The following is a 12870-nucleotide window of genomic DNA, read 5'->3' as shown; positions in this document are numbered from 1 at the left end:
TCTTTGTTCAGGGTTAATAAATCAGTGAATGGAAGGGGAGGGGGAATCCTGAACAATTTGGGGGATTTCATTATGGGCTCAATGTATTTCTTATTACTGATTACACGTCCACCTGGTGCCATATCCACCTCTTTACATCTTCCGCCTGGCTTGATTTTGGCATGTAAGGAGTTTGTATTTTGGTGCCCTGCGAGTGTGTGTCTGAAAGCAGTGGGTTGTGAATGTAGTAGGGATTCCAGGAATTATGTGTATGTGTGTTTGAATAGCAAAAGAAGCAGGAATTTTCTATGTATAAAAATAGGGATGTGCACCTAACTGATGGAATAGTTTACTGAGTCCTGTTACATTCCCTTCACATGAAAAGAAAAACCCAAACCAAAGCAAGATGATTATAATGGCCCATTAACAAAAGAAAAGAAAAAAAAATGCAGTCAGCAAGAATCACAAAAAATGATTATTTCAGCATTAAATATATCATGCTGTTTAGACTCTCCATTTAAATTTTGTTGCTCAAATGAGATTTCTGAACTCATTCTACACTGTCAGGATTGAGCTGCTGCAGGCAATGAGGCATGCAGTCTCCAGGTGACTGAAGTTTCAGGGACAAATGTGACTTCCAAAAGAGTCACTGCACCATTTGTATGCTCGACCCTGTGCATGCTCAGAAGCTGCATAACCAAGAACTCCCAAGACAGGTGTTTCCCAAGAAGAAGAAATGTTCTTTCTTTTAATGCGTATGAGGATGAGTGCGCTTCCATAGAGATAATGGAATAGGAAGGACCCCAGTATTAAGAATAGATGGTCTAATGTAGGAAATCACTAAGACTCCTGTTTATTTATTTCATATAGTCAATATTTATACACAACAAAAAATAACTTTTTCAGTATTTTTGACAGAAAATAACTCTTTTGCCTGAATTGAAGTAGGATTTAATGTACTTGGAAACCAGGGATTCCTTGGGTAATCTCACAACCTGTCTCCTTTTAACGTGGTGTCCTCGTTTAAATGGATCCAGAGACTGAGAAGGGTTTCAGCTTTACAAAGCTGAGCAGCCCCTTGAGGTTTAGTGAAACTAGACAGATGATTTATCAGCCTTCAATCTAGGTAAGGGCTTGCCTGCGTTACACTTATTGACAGGAGCATGATGGATATGTGTGGTCAGGCAGCATGCTTTTTGTTTCCTGAATCTTTTGCCATCCACATTATTGCTGGCTGAGAAAAAGATGTGGTTAGAGAGGTAATCTTCCAAGCCTGTGCTCTTTTAACTGAGTTCTTTCCTATGCCAAATATCTGGAGTAAAGAAAGATTTGAAACTGTCATATTTAAACTTCAGTTTGTTTTCCCTATTCAGTCAACTTGGCAGTTCATTAGTATGAATTATTGGTTGGGTCCCACATTGCCTTTATTCAGCAGTATTCTCCAGGTGTAAGAGTTTTGTCCAGTCAGCCACTGTGGACATTTTGTCCATTTGGCAATATTGTTATGCATGTACAGTACAAATCCTTGAGGTATTTAATCCACTCATTTAATAATCTTTGGTTGTGCTCCTGTGATTTCCTAGGTGCTACTCTAGGTACACAAGACAGAGTTTGGGGCAAGAAAGGCAAAGTTCTTATTCTTATTGGGCTTGAAAGTAGTAGATATCAGAGTCCTCACCCACAGTTACCTGCAAGCAGGAACTCTGCAATCTTTGGGTACCCCATTAAGCCAACACCATTATAGGCCAAAGCCTATAATGGGTGCTTTATGTAAACCTTTTTACTGATTGGTTGGTTGATATGCATTTTCGTAGGAGTCAGTGGATAAATCACGAAAGAAGGGAGTAATTAACTACAAAGGTCAATGGTGATAATAGAATTATTCTATTAACCATAAAAAGAAGTATTACACACTCTGTGATATTCTAATATCGATATTTCCTCAAATATTTTGGTTTGGCTCTCTCTGCAGGGCATCAGTGGGGGTCCTTAAAACATGTTTGGGTACATGAGCCCTTTGAGATCTTCTGAGAGCAATAGGCCTTCTTGAGTGTCTAGACTTAATCTCACACATGCTTGTGCAATATAAAATATAATTGCAAGAGTACCACAGATTCCTAGAATCTTCTCAAGGTGTCTCCAGGGTCTCCCAGGATCAACACTCCCTAGCACAGAGCAAAATGAGATAGCCTTTTAAAAAATTAAATGATATTAGGAAATTATTTTACCCCATGTGTGGCACTGGTTCTCAAGGTGTGTCTCTGTGAGGCTGATACATGCTAAAGTTTGAGAACCACTGGTGTACAAGATTTGAGGGAAATTTCTATATGTATGTTTTTCAGCCCTCAAATTCATTTTGCTTTCCTCTATCATATTTGGGGCACCACTCTTCCCAACTCTGTCCAATATGGAAAATTTTAGTGCTGGAAAATGCTGTTGGTGGGCAGGGAATCAAGAGTTAAGGGAAGCTGCATAATAAATAGCAGTGGCTGGATAATATGAGTATGAATCGGCAATTACTTGACATGAAAGCAGCAGTAGGTCAGTGATTAGAGACAGTTTCAAGATGTATAAACACTGATTGACAGAGAGAAGTGGTCATAAACCTTCATTGTGACAATCAGAAGGTCATCTTCGAAATACCATTAAGACACCCAAGTAGTCCTGAGCACAGAAAGGTTTAGAACTTCTGATAAACATGATTATCTTGACAAGGTGATCCAGACATGCAGGGACAGGGAAAGTTTGCCTTCTGTGGAATTCTAAATAGAAGCTTAGATAAAACTGGTATGAAAAAAAAGCAGCAGCTGGCTTAAAATACTACAGAAGAAATGAAACATTTACACAATTTCAAAAGCTGTATAGAAAAAAACGCCAAAGTCTGAAATCCCTACACTTATGTGACATGAATTATACAATTGTGCCCTTTTTTAGATTCTTTATATTATATCCTTGATTAATTTCAAGGGTCACTTCTTATATTCCTTCCATACTATTCACCTTCCCTGTTCCAACTTCGTCCAGTTCTATGTAATCATATTTACAATGAGCATTCATTGGTTAGTTTATTGATTAATTTGTGCATTTATATTGCAATATCACAAAATCATAGTCACTTTTCAAACCTCTGTGGAATTCTTTTATTTTTAAGATATTCTCTATATTATTCAGATTTCTGTGAAGTGATTATGACCCTGATAATTTGTGGTCTGTTTTTTCCCCTATTAAAATATACACATCAAAGATATTGTATAAAGTAATATAAGTGACCAGACTGAATTTTTAAGTACAATATTTGACATATTGGTGAAACCAGTCTTGTAATTAAAGTGAGACAGGCTCTCAAAATTCTCAGGTAGGGACTTCTCAAGACTCTAAGAAATGTTTTCATTATCATTCAAGGAACGCAGGTAGTTACAGATAATATTTCCTTGCTTCTTAGATAGGCCATCACAACCTCAACCTCACTTTTCCACCTGGCTAGTTCCATGAACGTACCAATTCTGTGTCACCAGAACTTTATTTTCCCACAGTAGAAGACACAGGTAAAGATGAAGAGACGAATGTGGTCCTCAGAGACAGGTTTAATTGCAAGTCTACATCACGACATCCCGGCAAACAGTGAGAAAAGAATGAAGTAGCTTTGTTTTCCCTCAGCTTGTTTTTCCTGTTATATTCCATTAATAACCACACTTCTGAACAGATGTTAAAGTGTAGTCTGTATGTTCTTCAATGAACCACGTCTAAGAATAGGAGCAAAGATAGACTTTCCTGCTTCTTAACAGAAGACAGTGTTGATTTGGATACATTTTGAGTGCATCCTCCAAGTTTGGAAGGTGTCTCCATTAATTACTTAGTTCTAAGCTCAGTGGAAGTTAAGCCAATGTGAAAAGTAAAGACCACATTATTTGGGGGGATTTGTGAGAAAAGTTATGTTATTAATTTCTTTCCCAAATTCATTCTAAAACCTCATAAGAACAGATGCCAGAATCTTCTCTGATATTTTGATTTAAATTTACTTTTCTATCTCTTAATACATCAAAATATCACTACCTTATTGAATTTTCACTTTGTGTCCTACATGGTGCTGGGTGTTTTATACACAAGTTGTTATTTAATTTTTAAAATTTTTTTAGTCAAGGGGACTATATTTATTCCTATTTCATAGGTCAGGGAACTAAAGACCAGGAGGTTAAGTGACTTCTATGAGGCCCTCAAGCTAGTACATGTTGAAGCGGGATTTAAATTTAGGTCTGTCTGGTACCGAAGTTCATATTCCTAACCACAATACAGTATTAGGTCTTATCACATCTTGCACCATTCTCTGTAACAATAGCCCTTTGTACTAAGAAAGAAGTAGAGTTGTAATTCCTAAGTCATCTCAAATCCATGGTAAGAGACCCCTGTGAATCTTTCACACCATTTCCATTGCTCACTCAGAGTGACCGGATCATAAGAAAGCAGCACAGAATAAACCTTCTAGTTTGGGCAAACTCCTACCATCCACCTACTGTGAAAGAGATTAGCAAATTCCTACCACAAAGAGTTTAGTAAATTCCTTATTAGAACATGATTTTACCTTTAATATAATTTTCTATCAACTCAGCAAAAAACAGGCTAAGGCTCCAAGATCACCTAAAAGTAAGAAGCTTGTAATCTGGCCCCAGGTTTTGAGCCAGGGGCTTATGTGCTAAAGAAGCTTGAGAACTATTGGCTTCGGGGAAAAAAGAATTGATGAGATAGCATAGGATATGGAAAAATACAATGTGTTCTAAGTTGAGAAATAGTCAGGAGACCTGGGTTCTAAGCCAGTTCCTTAAAGATCAGTTGTGTGACATTAGACAGGTCTCATCACCAATATAGGCATCAGCTTCTTCCTGTGTAAAATGATAGAGCCAGGACCTAGGATTGTCAGGATTCTTGTCAGCCAATGAAGTTCTATGATTCTCATGTAACATTCTACAACATAGTAGATAAATATCATAACAGTGGATTTGGGGCCATATTCTAGCATATTTTTCTTCTGGAGTAAAGTAGATGTGCTGGATTAGATTTGACTAGTACTATTGAAAGACATTAACCACAGTCACCTAACTAAATTAGTGTACATACAGCTCCTGGCCACCATGTTGGGGCGAGTTGCTTTACTAAACTTTTCTGAGCAACAAAAGTGGAATGGACACTTGCTTGGTACTGGGGCCTAGCTCCTTTGCTTCTTGGTTTCAGCAGAGACCTACTTTAAACCAAATTAAATAATTTGCATAAGTACTTACTTAAGCTTCTTTCCATTTTCAAAATTCAAGGATTAAGAGAGAGTTATAAAAAACAAAAAAGAACAGGAATGTTCTTTCTATTCTTCTTCCTATTTCTTTACCCTCAGCTGATGCCATGATGGTTTCAGTGGCTCAAGACCACCAAGGGCTTGGGGTGGCAGTGGGGGGTAGAAGTCAAAGGGACACATACACCATGATGGAAGCGCATGAGGGGACCAAGATCGGCACCCACCAAAAAGCCACACTCCTTTGTATTTCCTGACACTTTAAACAACAATTCACTCTAATGGCTTTTTCTTAATCTTTCCCACTTTAAAGAATTATTATAACTAAAACAATCTTTGTTGTGCTTTTAAAAATATATTGTGTTTGGAATTAATGCATTTTAACCCATTATCTATTGCACCATGACTGGATCACAATGCTTTTAATTCAGTTCTAGAGTTGACCAGCATATGCTCAGACCTATTTCAGATACATCCAGACATTTCTACATATGCTCAGATATAAACATTTTTAAAGAAGAAATCTGAAAATTCTAAGCTTCTAGATTGGACAGAAGGCCTATTTCTTCCCTAACTTAGTCAAACAAATCACTCAAGTCCCTTCCCCAGGATGGAATCCTGGAGTGACTCATTTCTCTGGAGTGTTCCTGCCAGTGTGCTGGTGGACAAGTTTGCATTCATAACAGCCCTGACACAGAGAAATATTTAGACAATGTTTCTGATTTAAGAGTGTGCCAAATTGCATTGTAAGCCACAATATTCATTTCACTTTGGTTTCTAAGACCCTGCTTCTCAAAGTGTTGTGCAAGGACTGGCAGCATCAGCATCACCTGGGAGCCTGTGAGAAATTAAAACTCCGCAGGTCTCATTGCAGACCTTCTGATGGGAATCTGCATTTCAACATGTTCCTGGGGTGACTCACGTGCACATTAGCATTTGAGAAGCTCAGATCTAAGACTGGAGGTTGACCTGGGTCCTAACTCATGACTTGAGTTTGATGTACCATGTGTTGTTTCAGACCAAAAACACCACAAGGAAATAGGGTAATTGAGCCTTTCACTGTATCATTGAGGTATGTGATGGAAATATCAAAGAAACGTCTGGAGAATTATCAAGCGGCTGTTCCCCACTGAAAAAAACCCTCATCCGTATTATCTACAGTTGAGCCTGTCACCTGGTTAAGCTTAAAGCTGATTACTGTCTTTCAATATTTTCTAAAAATGTTGAAATTAAATCTAACCATCGCTTTAAGAAAAAAAAAAATCAGCAGCGTTTTTCTCAAGCCCCTTTGCAGTTATTTCACAATCGTAGCAACATTAAGCCCGAGTTAGCCCAATTATGTTAATATTATATGAGAACAGAAGATATAGGAAGCATGCACGGGAGCGAGAGTATTTGGGGAAAAATGAAATACAAAATTACAGTGAAGTGTACCTTTCAAGTGGCATTGTAATCTCTGCTTTTGTCAGACAGCATTATTATGGCAGAGTCGCTCACTGAAATCAAGGCTCATTCTCTGTCATTCAGGCAAATCCTGGGCCCTCTGAAAGGTGCCTGATGAGCAGTGCTCAGAAATGAATGGGCTGTGTTTAGTTACAGGATTTGTGCTGGAACAGTCAATGTTTCTCCTCCAAAGCTACCCTCCCAGTGTGGAGAGCTTTCCCCTGTTGTCTCAGAAACAGGCAGATACAGGCTCTGTGTGCTGGAAAGACAGAAATATGTTTCACGGGATCTCATAGCTTCGGGAGGTTCTGAAAGCGGATCCAGATGTTCATTGCAGATGGAAGTTTGGATGTTTAGGGTTCGGCCTCAAAGTTTACTCTTTTCTTTGAATGTTCAGGTCTGTTCTGTCACGTCACCAGGTCTTTTAATGACATGGAGAGAGAAAGTTCAGTTCTGATAGTCAGTGCAGACCATACTAATGTGAATAAGATCCACACCATGTGGGTGATTCAGAAGCCATTCGTATACACTTTCATTTAGGTAACTGTTGTGTCTGCTATGTTTCAGGCACTGGGTTGGCCACTGAGATTCACTGAGAAACAAAAGAAATGTGATTCTTGCACTCCAGGAGTTTGAGTCGAGTTAAAACAAAAAGACAAGAATCACACAGATAGATTCATAACTACAGAGTATCATGGATGAAAAATGCATGGTGCTGTTAGAGTAGGATACCAAGTCTTGGGATGTTAGTTATGGCCTTCGAGAGGAAGTGACTGTGAGCAGAGATCTGTAGGGCGAGAGGGTGAGTTAGATGGTAGAGATAAGACTACGGTGGGGAGGACATGGAAGGCCACTGCTGATGGAGGTTAAAGAGTGGTGGTGGTGAAAGTGCTAAAGGCCATGTTAAGAATTTCTTAAGAGTAAGTGTATGTAACATAATTTAGATCAGGGTTTATGGATCTGGAATTTCTGGGTTTACATGCCCCATTAACTCCATGACTTTGGGTACATCTTTTAACCTCTTTGTAACTCAGTTCCCTCATAATAGTGAGTGTATCAAATGAATTCATAATACCTAAAGCCCTGCTTCTCAAACTCTAATTATCACTGGAGATCTTGTTAAAAATGCAGATACTTGTTCGGTACGTCTGGAGCAGGGTGAGATTCTGTCTCCACCTTGGGCCTTCATTATGTCTTATCTATTTTATGTGATAATCTCCTCTTGTTACGATGATTTCCCATACTTACAATCTAGCCTATGTAACAAGATCATATGTATCTCTTGATTATATTTTCCCTAACCAACTCTTACAAGAGTTTCCCATAGCCTGGAGGAAAAAAATAACAAAACTTTTGACTATGGCCATAGAAAACTTTCTTTGGCTAGGACACCAGCTTCACTTGTAATTTCAGGTCACATTACATCATATGCTGCAAGAAATCAAAACAAACACACCCTGAATTTTCCTGTTTTCATATCTTTATTCATACTCTTCCTTTTGCTTGGAATTTCTTTCACATTGTCAAAATCATGCACATCTCTTAAAACCTGAGGCTCCAAAGCCACTTTTTCCATGGAGCTTCTCTAAGTGTATACTCAAGTAGAAAACACTTTCATGTACTTCAGAGGTAGAAAGTTTTCTTAGTCTCAGTCTAACTTGTATTATATAGATTTGTAGTGAGTCTCTGCTAAAATATAACTGTTTGTGTCTAATGAACTAATAGGGTGGGTAGCCTTCTTTGCATAAATTAATTTGCCTGGGAGGATATAGTCAACAAGGAGGAAATCTGTAGGGAAAGCCCCCGGGGAATGTCACAAAGGAATAGGACAAAAGCCCGCTCCGGCCAGTCTGATATCCTGAGGCTATGTCTAAACCCTAAAGAGAGATGGCTACAGAAAGACTCTGAAAGCTGTTTCTATAAGTGGCCCTAAAATACATAAGGCACAAGCAACACAGCTTTTGGCTCAAGAAGCAAAGGGCCACCAAGACAGGGAGGGAGAGGCACTTTGCCCACCTGTACACAGCACCCACGTGGCTTTAGCTTAGGAGAGACTGCAAAGAGCATAACACGGCTTGGGCACCTGCTAGGGGTGACAGACTTAGCAAATAAAAGTACAGGATACCCAGTTAAATTAAATTTCAGATTAAGAGAGAAAAATAATTTTAGTGTAAGTGTGTAATAAATATTGCATTTTTCACTGATCTGAAATTCAGATTTAACTAGGTGTTCTATATTTGATATGGCAAATCTAACACCACGGGAATTCACAGAATCACGTCTGGAGACCAGCACAGACTTCAGCGTGTCACAGGGCCACCGGCGCCAGTTCTAGCTCACAGTAGTGACCATCAGCCAGGGGACTAAAGAGGAAGATCGTGACAGTTCTAGTTGTAGACTAGTAAAAGATATTCTAAGCACCCGCCCAGAAATGCATGGGTGAACCTTTGCGGTGACTAGAGGTCCCCTCTTATTCAAGAGGGAATGTGAGCAAGTGAAATTTAAGTTACTCTTAATATGACCTCATTTGCATACTCTGACCTTAGGAAATCCAAGTTACATTTATTGTTTTAATACTTCTAAGAGATTACATTCAATAAAGATTCTGCTTAACCAAAATGCCTTTTGTTTTATATTTTAACTATGAGAAGATGGAAACTATATATATATTTGTGTGTGTGTATATATATATATATATATATATATATATGAGAAAAATTTGATTAATGCAAATAGATGATGGGTGCATATTAGTGAAAATTTGTAGGATGGAAATATTAGCAAGCCAAAACTTGAACCCCTAGACTAAACGGCATAGGTTATCCTTTTGATATATGAAACATTTCATTACAAACAAAGGTGAAGCACGCTGTTAACGTTTGTGCAACCGCACTAATAAGGATATGTGCTATTTAAAACCTGTCTTATTTTCCAAAATTATAAAGCTTTTAAGGATAGGTATTCTACCTTGTTCACATTTTTAGCCTTTTCCCCATAATTTATAAACAGAGTCTTACATATAAGAAAGCCTTCAGTAAATGACTGATGAAATGAAATAAATGTAAATGTGTTTGTTTAGGAAGGGAATTCTCATTTAGTGATGATTCTGGTTTACTGGATCTATTTAATTCAACATTTACCATACTTTTCCACTAAGAGTGGAAAACATTGGATACCATCCTAATATTCCATATGTGGCTCTTTCATACTACCCATCCTCATGGGAAAAGCCTAGCTTGTCATTTCTCCCTTTTGAGGAACTAGGTCTTCCTGTACAATTTGATGTAGGGGATGATCCCCACTGGGCAAAGACTCAGGCAGGTGAGGCAGAGCTTGCTTAAGAGTATGAGGACAGGGACAGTAGGGCACTGGTAAGGGCCCCTGGAGACAGAGCCTCACCCTGCGAGAGCACCCCAGGGGGATGAGAGCAGCTCGGGGTCTGAACTAGTTCAATGACCCCCTTTTCATAAACAGAGCATACCTCTCCAAGGAAATAGCACACAAAGCCAATATTAGCAGCTTGACACTTACTTTCATTTCATTTTTTTCAACCATTTTTACCTTGGGGATTGTTTTTAAGGCATTGCATTCTTTCTAGGCTGTGAAACTTTTTTATTAATTAATCACATCTTATCAGAGCATCTCTTCCTCGACAATGATCAAGATTTTAGTTTTAGAGTTAATTTGTCTTAAAAAATTGTTTATAAACTGATGTTATCCTACTCATCTTCCTCCAGATAGAAAAAAATATATTGGTCATTGATAACTAAATTTATAAGAGCGTCTCACCTCTCATCTTTCCCTCAGCTCAATGTCCTGCCAATTCATCGATGGCATTAAAGTTATAAGCATTAATTGATAATCTGGCCCACTTAGCCTAAATCTCAACAAATGTTTTTATTGAGATGGGTCCTCTTTCTCAAAGGATTAAGATAGGAGAGACAATTACTGATTCAGTCCCTCTGAAAATTTTTAAATAATGATGAAGAGAGTAATATATAGGACACAGACAAATCTATGTTTAAATCCAATTTCTCCATTTACTTCCTATGTGACTTTGGACATGTTACTTAACAACTTTGTCCCTCAGAGCTTCTGTATTAAAAAAAAAAACACCACTGTTAACATCAACCCTGCAGATTTTCAAAATTTTTAGCACTTGGTAGTTTCCTAATAAATTGTAGCTATTTTTTATTAATATAAACTCAAAATCATAATAATACCAGAGAAAGATTAGGAAACCAAGCAATGGATCATTTACCATTCCACTCACCAATTCTATAAAAAATTTATTTCCAGTTTTTAACAACAAAATACATAGTCATCATCATAGGGTGCATGCATGTCTTTTTAATCCTGTTTATTTTCATTTTTCATGGCATATTCATGATTATCATTTTATTGATTGCACAAAAGCACCGCAAGTAGCCTTTACATAATTTACTTAACTCTATTCATTTATTGTTATCTTTAGAATACTTCTAGGGCAATGGTTTGAGGTTGAATCCCACAATCCTTAATAGACATTTCCTAAGGCCAATAGAAGCTGTAGGAAAATAACATTTTCTTATATGATTTAGAATGTTGTTTTCATAAGTAGCTACACTTATGAAAGCAAAATATAAATATAGGTGAACAAGTTCCTGGGGATCAGGTGTCCCAAGAAAAACCTTGGATAGAAATTAGGAGGATCTGTGTTATTTATAGACCAATTTCAAAATGTTGTAAATAACTTTGTTAAGGACACATCCAATATTAAGCTTCTAAGAGTACCTTGAGGCTTTGTCCTATTATGAAGTAATTTTTACTGCTTTTCACTTGATATAGCTCAATGATTCTCCAAAGAAACACTTCAGGAACTTTCCAATTTTGTGATGCCCAGGGCCCCTCCTCAGACCAATTGAATCAGAATCTCCAGGGAAAGGACCTGAGAGCGTTGGTATTTTTCAAGCTCCTTGAATGATTCTAGTGGATAACCGGATTGAGAAACACTGTGAGGCCTGAGACCAGAAAAGTTTCCCCCATCCTACCCAACTCTTTTGCAGACAAGATGAGAGGATATGAGAACACTTTTTAAAAAGACCCATGCTGCTTCCCCTGAAACTCAGCTTCAGGCCAAGTTTGGGGTCTCAAAGGAGAGAATATTTGCCCTGACACCAATACAGTCCTGTTTTCCTGCCAAGTAAGCTGCCTCTGTGGGTGCTCTGTAGCTAAAGGGAACAACTTTATCCTTTCCTGTACTTCCCTAATCTGTACCTGGCTGGCCAGAAATATGATGCCTCAATTAATTTGCTGTGCTCCGAAGATGTCCTCGACTGCTCATCATTAGGAAAATAGATCCCTGGACACCTTAAAAAGGAACCCTCACTTAATACATTTCTGCAAGTATAACAGATTAACTTTAAAAAACCTGCAGGCTCATGGTATTTATTATTTTGGTAATAGGGCCAAAAGTATTAATAATAAATCTTGAGAGCTCAAAGAATTATAATACCAAAACTTGAAATAAGCTTTCAATTTTTGTTAAATTGTTATTAGCTCTCTGATTTCCATCAAGGTAACCTAAATTCCTACACATCCTGAAATGGTCAGTGTTTGCTACTTTGTAACTAGTTCATTAATGCTATCCACTGTTAGCCCATACTTTTGATTAGTATGTAGTAGGAGAAAAAGAAATACATGATGAATGAATAAATGATCAGGTGAATGAATTGTTTGACTTTTTCACTGTCACATTTTAAGTTTTAAAAGCATGATATTAAAGAGTTTTAAAATACTCCCAGACATTTAACCAAGACTTAGTTGACTATCTTCAGCCAAATTGCACATTTTCTTTTCTCTACACCTATGAACATAATATTATGTATACTTCTTTTCTAGATGTATCTACCAGTTTTAGCAAGCTTGAGACGTCTAATTCATTTATAAATAAATCCCAGCTTCCTCAGATCATTGTGGCAAGTCAATCCTTATTAAAACAGTATTAACACAATGTCTAATTAAAGGAAAAGTGTGTTCATTAAAGTGCAATGAATATTTAAAGCAGTTCCAGCTACATAGGAGCCATAACAATCTAAGCGCCCTTCTTGGGTCAGTAGAAAGCTTTTCCATTAGCAGCCCAGTGGGTTCACAAATCATATACTCCCTCTCTTATTATTTTTAAATGGCAA

General features: G+C 37.7%; 1 protein-coding gene across 3 annotated transcripts in view; it reads left to right on the top strand.

Moving 5' to 3' along the window:
• The window catches only part of PTCHD4 (patched domain containing 4), a 227059-nt gene that overhangs the window by 37226 nt on the left and 176963 nt on the right, over positions 1 to 12870 (top strand). The window lies entirely within an intron of this gene.

The sequence above is a fragment of the Lemur catta genome, chromosome 2 (genome assembly GCF_020740605.2).
Source record: "Lemur catta isolate mLemCat1 chromosome 2, mLemCat1.pri, whole genome shotgun sequence".
Classification (NCBI taxonomy): domain Eukaryota; kingdom Metazoa; phylum Chordata; class Mammalia; order Primates; family Lemuridae; genus Lemur; species Lemur catta.
Note: the sequence above shows the minus strand (reverse complement) of the source record. Positions and strands in the feature narration are given on the sequence as shown.